The following is a 14,326-nucleotide window of genomic DNA, read 5'->3' as shown; positions in this document are numbered from 1 at the left end:
TATCATTTGGCATTTGAATCAGTTGTTTTTAGCATTTATAGCCATATTGGGTTGCATTGAATTGAGTTCATGTGAGAATGGGACCTTCTCAGCTGTCATAAAGCTCTGTTTAACACATGTTTGTGGGCAGACACTGGGGATTTGACTTATTGGGATTTTACAGTGTATTCGTAAATAGGCAACAGTCCTCTGAAGGCAAAAGGAACATGTCCATGCAGTGCACCATTTTTGAATTAAACAAAACCATGGGGAACAATAGTTCCTTGGTGCATTCTCCTCGACCAATCTAAGTCAACTTGCTAACTCCCTTTTTCTCATGGAGTATAAGTTGTTGGTCCCTTTGTAATTGGCATTTTTGTGAAAGTCCTGATGAGTGTAAGACAAAAATCTTCAACAATATGTCTCTTCCCTCAGCGATATTTTTGAAGTGATGTTACTATTATGTTGGTAAATACAGCTGCCATTTTATTGAGACAAAGTCCCGCTAAAAGCTGTCAGACGATATCTAATTAAAAGCAAAATGCTGCAGATGCTGGAAATTTGAAATGGAAACAGAAGATGTTGGATAATCTCTTAGTTTAGCCAGCACTTTCTGTTTTTTACTACCTAATTAATCTGGTTTTCATTATGCAAATAGTTTTCATTATATTGGTTTGCAGGATTATGTTGACCAAGACACAAAGAGAACATTCTTTATCCCAGTACAGCCTTTGGTCCTTTGGAGCCCAATTGAACAGATGGGGTTTGAGGCAACCTCAATTTACTGTCACAGCTAAAGGTGTTATCTCCATATGTAGCATTCTTCCATATTGCACTCGAATGTAACCTTAAATTATCCCTTTAAGTTCGAATATAAATCTCTGGTCTGTATAAGTCTCAAACCTGTAATGTGGTGGAAATTTGTCACTTTATTTTTCTGTTGAATTGCTTTCGATCCCTCATTTGGTAAAAGAAATGCAATAGCTTTTGCTATATCAAATACTAGCTATTAATCATCCAATTTATCAATAATGGATGGAATTTTATGAAATTGTTTTACTAGTATGAAAACGGGAAATTCCTGATCTGTTTTTCGGGTGAGTTTTCACGTCAATCTTATGCACTTAATCATTGAAAAAGTGAGCTAGACCATTTCTAGCCACTAGAGGCAGTAGGCAGGGGTTAATTTGACAGGCAGCAGCTCAGATCAGAGCCGCAAACTGCATGCTCAGGAAACAGCTAAAAAATAAAGTAGAACCTCCTCCCCAGACATAGTCCCCCACCTCTTCCCTCCCCCCAGAGACCTCAGGGACCCCCCCCCCCCACTATATTACTGACCACTCCTTGGCTCCCCAAATCCCTCCAGGCCACTTGGCACATGGCTCCCTCATCATCCCCGACCCCAATGAGTGACTGACATGATCTTCTTTCTCCCTTGTCCCCGATCATCACAGAGGCACAAATTCCATCCCCTCCCCCCTCTATCAGCACACCTGCAAGTGCTGACTTGACTTTCCCTTCATTGTAACAAGGAAAACTGCATTAAGCTCGCTGGAATGCTCCAATGGGTGCGCGACTCACCCAAGCTGCCTGCAGCTGATAAAGGGAAAACTCCATAAAAACCCCAAGGAGGGACAGACAGGCCGGCAATGCAGGAAGAAATGTCCTCCAGGAAGATAGCTCCCAGCTGTCCCGATGCTGAGATGGCCAGGTTGCTGAAGGCAGTGGAGGGAAGGAGGCACACCTTGTTCCCCTCAGCAGGAGACTGTCCCAGAGGGAGGGATGGAAACACAGCCTGGGAGATAGTGACAGCATGTGTTAGTGCCAGGGCACTAGCCAGGAGAACCAGAAAGCAGTGCCGCAAAAAACTGAATGACCTTATGAAACAGCAAAGGTGAGTGTTTAACCTCATCCAGCATCTTCCCCCTAAATGATTCCCAGATCCCCCCACCCCAGCACTCTGCATGTTTCCAGCCCCTGACCCCAAGTACCTCCCTCTACCCCCCACCTCCCACCTGCCAAGAGAATCACAAGAATGCCAGCATGTATGCAGAGCTCAGGAAGAAGTCAGGCTAATTTTTGATTTATTTGATCTGATTTATTATTGTCACATGTATTAACATACAGTGAAAAGTATTGTTTCTTGCATGCTTTACAGACAAAGCATGCCATTCATAGAGAAGGAAACAAGAGAGTACGGAATGTAGTGTATAGTCATAGCTAGGGTGTAGAGAAAGATCAACTTAATGTGAGGTAAGTCCATGCAAAAGTTTGACAGCAGCAGGGAAGAAGCTGTTCTTGAGTCGGTTGGTATGTGACCTCAGACTTTTGTATCTTTTTCCCAGTGTAAGAAGGTGGAAGAGGGAATGCCCAGGGTGCATGGGGTCCTTAATTATGCTGGTTGATGGATTGGGCTACATGCACGACACTTTGTAGTTCCTTGCGATCTTAGGTACAGCAGGAGCCATACTAAACTGTGAAAGAATGCTTTCTATGGTGCATCTGTAAAGGTTGGTGAGAGTTGTAGTTGACATGCCAAATTTCCTTCATCTTCTGAGAAAGTAGTGGCATTGGTGGGGCTTTCTTAACTATAGTGTTGGCATGGAAGGACCAGGACAGGTTGTTGGTAACCTGAACACCTAAAAACGTCAAGCTCTCAACCCTTTCCAGTTCGTCCCCATTGACATAGATAAGGGCATGTGCTCCTTTACACTTCCTGAAGTCAATGACAATTTCTTTTGTTTTGTTGACATTGAGGGAGAGATTATTGTCACTGCACAAGTTCACCACATTCTCTATCTTATTCCTGTATTCTGTCTCATCATTATTTGAGATCTGATCCCTACAGTGGTGTCATCACCAAACTTGTAAATCAAATTGGAGGAGAATTTGACCACATAGTCATAGGTGTATAAAAAGTATAGTAGGGAGCTGAGAACACAGCCTTGTGGGGCACCAGTGTTGAGGATGATTGTGGAGGAGGTGTTGTTGCCTATCCTTACTAATTGTGGTCTGTGAGTTAGGAAGTTCAAGATCCAGTCACAGAGGGAGGTGTTGAGGCCCAGGCAATGAATTCTGTGGGAATAATAGTGTTGAAGACTGAGCTTTAGTCAATAAATAGGAGTCTGACATAGGTGTCCTTGTGATCTAGGTGTTCCAGGGTTGAGTGCAGGACCAGGGAGATGGTGTCTGCTGTGGACTTGTTGCAACAGCAGGCAAACTGTAATGGATCCAGGTAATCCAGGAGGCTGGAACTGATTCGTGCCATGACTAGCCTTTCGAAGCACTTCATAATGATGGATGTCAGAGTCACCGACCGATAGTCATTAAGGCACACTGCTTGGTTTTTCTTAGGTACTGGGTCATCTTTTTGAAGCAGATAGGGACCTCAGACTGTTGTAAAGAGAAGTTGAAGATGTCCGTGAATACCCCTGCCAGCTGATCCACGCAGGATCTGAGTGCTCGTCCGGGTACCAGATTTGCACTAGGGCATCATCACAATGGCACATAGCGAGTTGTCATCACCCTCCTGATTGCCACTGAAGCTCGCTAACACAGGCCCACCACTCCTGTGTTACAATGTTGCAGGAGGTTGTAGGACTCCTGGGGGGAGGGAGGGCAATGGAACCCATGTGTGAAAACACAGTCCCTGGTGATCAAAGTGTGTGGTGATCAGCGCTTCCCTCGCCGCCCTCACGTGCCTGACCTTTGCTGTCACCCGCCCTCCTGCACTTGGATAGTGTGGCTTGTCGTTGTCTTCCTTTTCCTGTTCCTCCTCCTCCTGCTGCTGGGCAGCCTTCTCCTCAGTGACACTTGGCTGGTTGGCTCCCATGTCCTCCTCCTCCAAAAGATCTTCTCGCTGCTGTGCCTGGTTGTGCACACCGCCACACTGCAGGATGATATCGGGGACTAAATTGAAGGACCCGCCAGGCACCTGAACTGCATTTTGAGGAGCCCAATGCACATGGGCCTCATTACATTGTGTCTCTGCTTCAGTCTCAGGTCTCCTTGTCATCAGACAAGTCCAAAGTGGGTGCCCCATGTCCCCCATGAACTATCCCTGCACCTTGGGCTCCTCCGCAAAGACCCCTGAGACATCAGAAATTTTCAATATGAAGCTGTCATGCATGCTGCCAGATGTCTGACGCAGATGTACATGATGTTCAGCTGATGGTCACACACCAACTGCACATTTATTGAATGGAAGCTCTTTCTATTCATGAATCTTCCTGGATTCTTCACCAGGGGCCTTGAGGGCGATGTGGGTGCAGTCTATAGCCCCTTGCACATTTGGCATCCCTGTGATGGCTGTGACATGAACCCGTCATGGGCATTCGGCCTCTGATCTTCGGGTAAACATTCTCCATGGCGGCCTTTACGACACACAATGCATAGTCGCTGAGCAGAAACTGATAGCCAAGTTCCGCACACATGAGGACGGCTTCAACCGGGATCTTGGGTTCATGTCACACTATCTGTAACCTCCACAACTTGACTGGGCTTGTAAAATCTCACTAACTTTCCTGGCTGGAGACAATACACATCTCTTTAACTTGTGCTTAACCTTCTTTCCACTCACATTGTCTGTACCTTTAAGACGTGATTACCTGTAAATACTTGCATTCCAACCATTATTTTGTAAATTGAGTTTGTGTCTTTATATGCCCTGTTTGTGAACAGAACTTCAACTCACCTGATGGAGGGGCAGAGCTCGAAAGCTAGTGGCTTGTTCTATCAAATAAACCTGTTTGACTTTAACCTGGTGTTGTGAGACCTCTTACTGTGTTTACCCCAGTCCAACACCGGCACCTCCACATCAAGTGCCTGAATGCAGCTTTTATACGAGGTGGTTTTCTGACTGATCCAGCTGCAGCGAATGAGGACATTAAGGCAGGTGAGCTGGGACAATTGGGAGTGAAACTCACTAATGACTCACTAATGCGATGAATGTAAAAAAAATGCAAATTGATGTTTCGCCTGTTTTGGGCAGGGTTCCAATCACGTCGATTTTTTTATAGTAAAATGGGAATCAGCGTGAAAATGGGCATCATTCCCGCTAGTCACATCAGAGCAATTTTACGATTTTTTCCCACTGCAAAACGAGTGTGATGAGGTCATAAAATTCCACCCAATGGTTGTATTTGTGCTAATGAAAAATCAGCAGCCAAGCAGTATTCACTTACAATCCTGATTGTTTAGGCTTCATAAGCAGCTTAATGGACTAGTAAATTGTTATAAAAGTCACAGAGCACATTCTGGTTGTTTGAAAGCTTCCAGCATGCAGCAAAGGTATGAAGGGAGAGGCAATTTTTAACAGGCAGTTTCAGTGTGAACTTGAGTGCATCCAAAACTCTATTGTTCCCATTCTAACTGGCAGGAAGTTCTGTTTAACCATTATGCCCATATACATTGACCTATACTGACCCCCAGCATTAAAATCATACGTTAAAAATTCTCATTGTTGTTTTCAAATCCCTTCATGAACACGCCCCTCCCCATCCCTGTTCTCTCCTCCAATCCTACATCCCTTCGAGATCTCTAAACTCATCCAATTCTGGCTTCTTCATCCATGATTTTCAAACCTTCCTTGATGGTTGTGCTTCTTGTTAAATCTTTGCACATTTCTCTCTCCCTCTTTCTCCTATTTTAAGCTGCTCCTTAAAACCTATATCTTTGATCAATCTATTGCCACCTCTCCTTCTTTGCATCTCAGTGTTTAATTTTGTTTAATGCAGTTGGGATTTTCCACACTCCCTGTGGTGCATTTCGCCATTGGCCTGAGGTGGGATCTTCTGGTCTTGTCGTTGTCAAGATTCTATGCACTATTCTATGCACTCAGCTGCTGGGGAACCTAGGGTCGTGGTTCATCGTCAGCAGGACCGGACAGAGAACAGCTGGAAAGTTTCTGGCCAGAGGCCCAAAGAAAGTGCACAATATAAAGAAAAGCATGGGACTAAAACCTGAACATCAGTGAAATGTAACGTTACAAACACCTAACAATGTGATATCTGGACTGACATGTTATACAGCAAGATATCTGAAGAGAAAATGGCAGAATCACGCAAACTTCTTTCTCCATGTCATGAGATTGTGTTAGAAGAAAATTCCATGTCCTAATCCCTAAAACTCTTATATTTAAAGACAAAACGGGAATAAAGAAGGACGGAGTGCAATGGAATCTCAGTTTTTTTGGAACTGAATCAGGAAGAGGGAGCAATGTTTATTTTTGGGAGGGAGACTTTAGAAGACAGGATTGCAGCAAATGGGGGAAGAATAGAACTAGTAGCGTATATTGTAATAATCGGATTTTCTATGATGTGTATCATATATATCAATGTGCCTCAAACTGTGCATTGGTAGATAACAGAATAAACAGAATGCAATACCCAAACAATATATTCATGTTGCATCTTCTGCTCTTATCCCAGAACAAGACAAACCTAGAGGATCGCAATCCACACTTGAAGAATCCAAACCATGTTTGGAACAGGCATCAGCACAGTTACAACCAGCACAGGAAAAGCAGATATTGATGCTAATAAGCTGATGAAATAGAGGCAAAGGAATGCATAGGAGTCTTGGTTATTGATAAGGAATCAGCTGGTATTGTGATGGATATCACACTCCCCCAGAATTTGGTTTAGAATAAGGACATATATACGAAGCAGAGATTAATACATCAGGTGTTTTAATTCAAAGTGGAATAAGACCATTTCAGCAAACAGGTCATCCAAAAGTCAGTATCGGCTTAAGAAGCTTTAGCTGACCCAGGATGAAGTCACTAAAAGACAAAAGCAGGGAATTGACAGTCCATAAATTCTTCTAATTACCTTCCTGTAATTATAACTACTAACTAGAGTAAAAGAGTATCTACAGAAAACAAGCAAGGAATAAAATAAGCAAACTTCCTAACCTTTGACGTTTAAGAAATCACCATTTGCAATAGTAGTTATTTGGACATTTATACATTTTAGAGTCTTGACACATTGATAATAGACAAAAGTGTTGGAGCCGACGAGGGAGCGAGCTATCTTGGATCTGGTGCTATGTAATGAGGCGGGTAGAATTAGGGACCTTGTGGTGAAGGATCCTCTTGGGGAGAGTGATCATTGTATGGTGGAGTTTCTGGTGCAGATGGAGGAGGAGAAAGTGGGTTCCCGGACACGCGTCCTCTGTTTGAATAGAGGGGAGTACGGTAGGATGAGAGAAGAATTGGCGAATGTGGACTGGGGGAGCGCGTTGGAGGGAGGGTCTGTTGAGGAGCAGTGGAGGATCTTTAAGGAGATCTTTCTTGGTGCTCAGCGGAAATCTATTCCGATGGTCAAAAAGGATAGTAGGCGGAGAGGTAATAAGCCGTGGATAACGAAGGAGGTGGAGGAAAGTGTTAAATTAAAAGTGGAGGAATTTAGAGTAGCTAAGAGTAGTGGGCGAGAAGAGGATTGGGAGAGGTTTAAATGTCAACAAAGATTGACAAAGAAGTTGATAAAGAAGGGTAGGAGAAACTGTGAAGCTGGGCTAGCGCTTAATATAAAAAAGGATAGCAAGAGTTTTTATAAATATATAAAAAGGAAGAGGCTGGCTAGGGTGAATTTTGGTCCTTTAGAGGATGAGAAAGGGGACCTAGTGGTAGGGGATGAGGATATGGCTAAGGTATTGAATAACTTTTTTGTTTCTGTCTTCACGGAGGAGGACGTGAATAATTTGCCGGGTGTTAGCGATGGAAAGGTGGTAGGACTGGAGGGTCTTAATGACATTACTGTTACTAGAAAGGCAGTGCTCGACAGACTGGAGGGGCTGATTGTGGACAAGTCCCCAGGACCGGATGGAATGCATCCGAGGGTTCTGAAAGAAATGGTGGAAGTGATAGTGGATGCCTTGGTGGTTATTTTCCAGACGTCGCTGGATTCCGGGGAAGTGCCGGATGATTGGAAAACGGCTAATGTTACGCCGTTGTTTAAGAAGGGTGCTAGGCAAAAGGCGGGGAATTATAGGCCGGTTAGTTTAACGTCTGTGGTAGGTAAAATGTTAGAATCTGTCATTAAGGAGGAAATTGCGAGGCATCTTGAAGGGAATTGCTTGATAGAGCAGACGCAGCATGGTTTCATTAAAGGGAAGTCGTGTCTGACAAATTTACTGGAGTTCTATGAGGATATGTCTAGGGCGGTGGATAGAGGAGAGCCGGTGGATGTGGTCTTTCTAGATTTTCAGAAGGCGTTTGACAAAGTACCTCACAAGAGGTTATTGCAGAAGGTCGAGGGACATGGAGTTGGGGGTAGGGTGTTAGTGTGGATAGAGGATTGGTTGTCAAATAGGAGGCAGAGAGTGGGGGTCAACGGGTGCTATTCGGATTGGTGGATGGTGACTAGTGGAGTGCCCCAGGGGTCGGTGCTGGGGCCTCAGCTTTTTACCATTTATATAGATGATCTGGAGGAGGGAACTGAGTGCAGGGTGTCGAAATTTGCTGATGACACCAAGATTGGGGGAACGGCAAATTGTGCGGAGGGTGTGGAGAGTCTGCAGAAGGATCTAGATAGGCTGGGCGAATGGGCCAGGAAATGGCAAATGGAATTTAATGTTGGCAAGTGTGAGGTGGTCCACTTTGGTAGGAATAATGGTAGGAAGGACTTTTACTTACGTGGTGAAAAACTGCAGCAGGCGACGGTGCAGAGGGACCTCGGGGTCCTTGTGCATGAGTCGCAAAAACCCAGCTTGCAGGTCCAGCAGGTGGTCAGGAAGGCAAATGGGATGCTGGCCTTCATAGCGAGGGGGATTGAATATAAAAGTAGGGAGGTCTTGCTGCAGCTGTATAGGGCATTGGTGAGGCCACAGCTGGAGTACTGTGTGCAGTTTTGGGCGCCGCACCTGCGCAAAGATATTTTGGCCTTGGAGGGAGTGCAGAGGAGGTTTACTAGGCTGATACCGGAGTTGAGGGGGTTGAGCTATGAGGAGAGGCTGAATAAACTGGGCTTGTACTCGTTAGAGTTTAGAAGAATGAGGGGAGATCTCATTGAGACGTATAAGATGATGAATGGGATGGATAGGATAGAGGTGGAGAGACTCTTCCCGCTCAGAAAGGACAGTAGGACTAGGGGGCACAGCCTCAAGATAAAGGGGGGGCGGTTTAGAACGGAGTTGAGGAGGAACTTCTTCACTCAAAGGGTGGTGAATCTCTGGAATTCTCTGCCCGTTGAAGTGGTGGAGGCTGCCTCGCTAAATATTTTTAAGACGCGGGTTTTTGATAAGCGAGGGGGTTAAGGGTTATGGGGAGAGGGCAGGAAAGTGGAACTGAGCCACGACAGATCAGCCATGATCTTATTGAATGGCGGGGCAGGCTCGAAGGGCTAGATGGCCTACTCCTGCTCCTATTTCTTATGTAAAAGTAGAGAGGTGTCTCTAACAAACTCCCTGTCTGACTATATATCTTAGATACCTGACATTCAAGCAGACTCTAAGAACATTAAATCACATGCTTGGTGATAAACACATTTTGCCATAAGAACATTACTCAATGTAAGAGATAAACAACAAAGGGACCTATGGTACCAAATGAGTAAGAAATATGTATATAAACAGGCAGAATCTATGGTCTCATCACTCACTATCTCCTGCTAAGAGTGCAGTCTAAAGAATTCTGTTCTGCAGGCCTGTTTCGTCAATAAAAACCCTTATGATATTTGTAAGTATGTTTCTGTTAAACTTCTTAGAAATATATTAGAGATTGATATGACATACTTTAGGATTTTCCATGTTTAGATGTATCCTTCTCTTAGAGAAGTTAGTTTGTTAACAGATAACAAAGGACTGATAATCAATTTATACTTCTAACTCTGCAATTCTGTATGTGTCAATTGGCAGTATTTTATAATAAAATACTATTAGAAATAAACTGTGTAGTCTTAATCTCACAAGTCTTAGATCCTAGACACTCATTTAGGAAGTCTTAAATGACAAGGTTTCACGACCGACCAAGGTAGAGGGTTTAGTTATGAGGGATGAATCTGAATATCCCATTAGAAAGTAACTGAAATCCTGCTAAACTGTTTGAGACACAGAAGAGTAATCTCCCCTCATGAGAGCTATTCTGAATTTTAGCAGGGAAACAGATTCCCCCCTTTTGGTGACTTAGCCTGATACAGGCTTGTAAGGTAGTCCCTTCGGATCTGGAATACCTAAATCACTCAAAGTATGTGATGAGTGTCCCATCTCATCTGCTTGGAGATGCATTTCTTAGGGGATCTACTTTGAAATGGAATTGGTCCAGCAATAGGAAATGCTGAGCAGTTGTTACCTCCTCACACATGGAAGTGGGAGGCGCTCTGGGCAATGCAGCACCAAAAAATTACAATTAAATAGCATGTTGAGCTTTAGGGCATTTCATGGTCATTTTCCATCTTACAAGTTTTAACATGTAGCCAAAATGGAATTAAATGTAAGTCTGACATTACAAAGTGATGAATTGCACTTAAACAATCCCTAAATCCGAATTTAGGGGCATGATTGGAGGCATGATTCCAGAACGCAAACAGGCACAGAGAGTAACACAGAAAGAATAGGACCGAATTGAGAATAAATCAGTGGAAAGAGGCAGATTTTTCTTCATGATCAATAGTTTGAAAGGCACAGGTATTAAATAAAAATGTGGGATTTGAAATGTGCCATTTTAAAATAACCACTCTAGTGAGTAATGTCATCAATGCAATGGCTGCATTTTAAATGGTGAACTTGGAAATGCTGCACGAGAGTGACAGACAGAGGGTGCAATCTTACCAGCTATTCATGCCATGCTCCTGTTGCTTCGAGGTGGGAGAATTTGGCACTCAGCCAAATCTCCGTTCACTGCAGTGGGATGGGAAAATCCCGTCAGTGTGAATGGTGGTAACATTCTGGCCAGAGAACTGAAGCTACAGTCCAGGAAGCTACAATCCAGGTCTCAAGGTGGGGTGGGGTCAGGCCTGCCTGCACCCCCCACCCCCCTCACTCCTTCTCCACCAGAGAGCAGGCATGATTCTGAGATCTGCCCAGTGCAAATACTGTTATGGATCTCTTGCAGGATTTTACATGCACCACAAGCAGGTTTGGAAAATTGCTCCCAACATTGTTATAAGATTAAAGATAGAAAATACTCTAGATAATTTATTTCCATTATTTTCCTGCTATAAAAATGCACCTACCAAATTATGAACTGCTATCACTCAGTCAGAGATGTCACTAGTTGGGAAAAGCAGTTAGCTGAAGTGCAACTCCCAAACAATTTTCCAATTGGGTCCAGTAGCCTGGAGTTACACCCAGTAAAATCTGAGGAAAAATCTCAGCACCAATCATTCTTTTTGTTCTGACTCTCTCTTCATCTGTCCCCATATCTGGTTCTACCACATTGTTTACACTTCTACATTGTACGCAGGGAATAATTAAAAATGCCCTACAGTGTCGGACTCAGAACTTAATTTCACAAAGGTTAATTTGTTTTCCCCAAATTTCTACAGTCATTGCAATTTTTCTGGAATATTGTAGGATGGCTATTTTCAAGCAGATCCTTGTAGAGTATTAGGTTTGTTTGCTATGCTGCATCCATGTTTAGAGACCTGGCTGAGGGAGGATTTTCCTCAGTATTGCTCCTGAAAACAGATGGTGTTGAGAGGAAGAAAATAAGGAAATTGGCCCGGGGAGACTTTCTCCTGAAACCATGTGCCTAAAATTGTCATGATTTTGCTCTGTACTCTTTGCTTTTGATGAGATCATGAACCCATTACCCGCTAAATCATCTGTAAATGAGAGTGAGGGGCCTTAGGATAAGGACAGACTCTGTTTTCTTTCACCTCTGCATTACAGATAGAAGATAAATCCAGTAAGGAAAGTGCTGCAAGACAGGGGTATCCAGACTTTAGTGTCTTAAGATCTATTTTTTCAATAGTCATCCGAACACTATCTACCAGCGTGGTCTTTCCACCCTCTCCCATAGCCACATTTAAGCACATTGCATAATGTAGGCACTCATACTGCCTGACCATGGATAAAAAGAAGAAAAATGCACCAAGAACCATGACACAATTGTAAAATCCCACTCTTATGCAAGTGGGTTTTTACAACAATCTGGTATTTTTGTGGTCAATGGTTGCAGAATTTTAATTTAGTTTAATTCACTGACATTAAATTCTCCAACTGCACGATGAGATTTCAATTCTTATCCTCCAGATCATTAATCCTGGCCTTTGGATTATAAATCCTGTGACATAGCATATGCTTCCATACCCTAAGTAGCAAAGGTTTAATGTTGTTTCATACTCAGTCAGCACATATTCTATAGGTCCGAAATTTCTTCGATTTTTAAATGAATAAAAATGAAAAATGATTAAGCCGTTTAAACAATTTTGTGTTGCATTCTTACCCATGAGGAATTGGGATGAAATCTGAGGACTTTTTTTATATATTAATGCAGTAAAGGCTATTTGTCTTGCACAAGGCTTTTGTAGTCAATGGGGTTGAGTGGAGTTAAATGCAATCAGCTTGTGAAAATAGTAAGTATCTAATCTAGTTTCTGTTGTATAATCAGGTAAAGTTTTGATTTCTTTCATAGCATAACATGAAATTTAGCCTTATCTTTTCCATGGAGATAGCTAGTGCAGAAAGTGCATACCATGCATGCGCTGGCTCTGCGCATGTGCAGTGCATAGAAAAAGACATGTCGCACATGTGTCATGCACCTGCAGTCTGCAGAAAGCGCACACAATGGTACAGTTGACTGGGAATGAGATCTGGGGTGATTTTGCAGGACCATTCGCCGTGGACACAAACCCTGTGAGAAGGAATGGCCACAATGGAATTTACACTGGGGAGGTTCCAGAGTGAAATCTTCCCCATCTCCTGCCAACAACATCAGCAAGTTCACTCCCAGAACCTTTTTACCATGAATTTAAATAGATTTAAATATGCCTAACCAGCAGAAAGCCTCATCTTCCAGATTCACTGTTTGCTCCCCTACCCTGCTGGTGTGAATTGCTATTGGTTTTCAAACACAGAAAGCAGTAATGATGACCACATTGAGGGCTTGGAGGTGAGTATGCCCAAGTGCTGAGGGACATGGCTGGGCTCCCAGGTACCCTGTTAGTACTAACCTGTCAGTGTCAGGGGGGCTTCTAAGGGACCCCCATTGAGGCCTTCCCATCGTCTGGTGGGGGGTCTGCGACAATTGGGGGACAGGGGTGGAATTCTTCATTGTGTTGGGGAGAGGAGGCTGCCTGCATTGCGGGGTAGGGAGGGTACTCTGATACCCCAATGCCGGCAATCATGGGGGATAAGGATCTTTAACCTCAATTTGTGATCAGGGTGCCCTTTTAAAAAGGCACTCCGTTCTTTGTGGAGATGGCCATGCAAACATCTTTAATCCCCGTCCCTCAGGAATGACAGCACAAAACATGCCCCCCGCTTGATCTGGAGAGAAAACCTGACTGTTTCTCTGAGAAGAAACACACCATTTTCGGTCAGAACCTGACGCTTTGCCATTTTGGGGGGGAAAGTTTCACCCAAATTAATTGGTTGACCGCGATCAACATATTGACCATCTTGGCTGTAAGGGGATTACAGAGAGCAACAAGATTAATGATGTTACCTGCAAGATCACTCTTTCTATCATTTCGGCTACTGGCAGTGCCAAGGAGATGTGCTGGGGGTCCGTGCCAGGGTGGGAGAACTCTTCTGGGGAGTTCCGTGGTGAGGGGTGGGGGGGAAGGGGGTGCGTCCCCATGTGCATGTGTGGTGTGGGGAGAGGGTCTTCATTTTTTTTACAGGAAATTGGAATGCCCTTTAAAACAGGGGCCCAATCTCTGGAAAGCTGATGTCGTCTCTTTTGGAGCCTGCACAACATCATCTTCATCTTCTGTCTGTCAGCTTAGAGTGCCTCTTAGTCACCATTGAGGCCGTCATGCCCCATCACTATTGACCTGCCAAACATCGTTCTCGACCCTCCCTCCATCTCCTTGAGCTGCTTTTGGCAGAGATTGATCTTCCTTCTGATGTCTAGCTCCCCGCTCTGATTGCCACGGCCCTTATTCTTGGAATGATCTGACCCTTCCTTCAATGGTCAACTTCTTCTCCCCAGTATGACAAAGTTTCCCCATATAAGAAAAGCAGTTTCTGCTCACTTCAAATCTGTAGTGAAGCCTAACACTGCCTCCTGCTGTGTGCCACCTTCAACCAGTTGTAAATCTGAAATTATGTGTTTCTCATTGCTGACAACTTTATCACAAAGGTATCATTTAATCCGATGAGTATGTGTTTTAATGAGTATACATGACATGCTAATGCATTACAAGTAAGCTCCTGCTGCTTGCCATCACAAAACCCAATCCAC

Source organism: Carcharhinus amblyrhynchos, chromosome 2 (assembly GCF_965287045.1).
Source record: "Carcharhinus amblyrhynchos chromosome 2, sCarAmb.v2.hapA, whole genome shotgun sequence".
Classification (NCBI taxonomy): Eukaryota; Metazoa; Chordata; class Chondrichthyes; order Carcharhiniformes; family Carcharhinidae; genus Carcharhinus; species Carcharhinus amblyrhynchos.
This window is presented reverse-complemented; position numbering follows the sequence as displayed.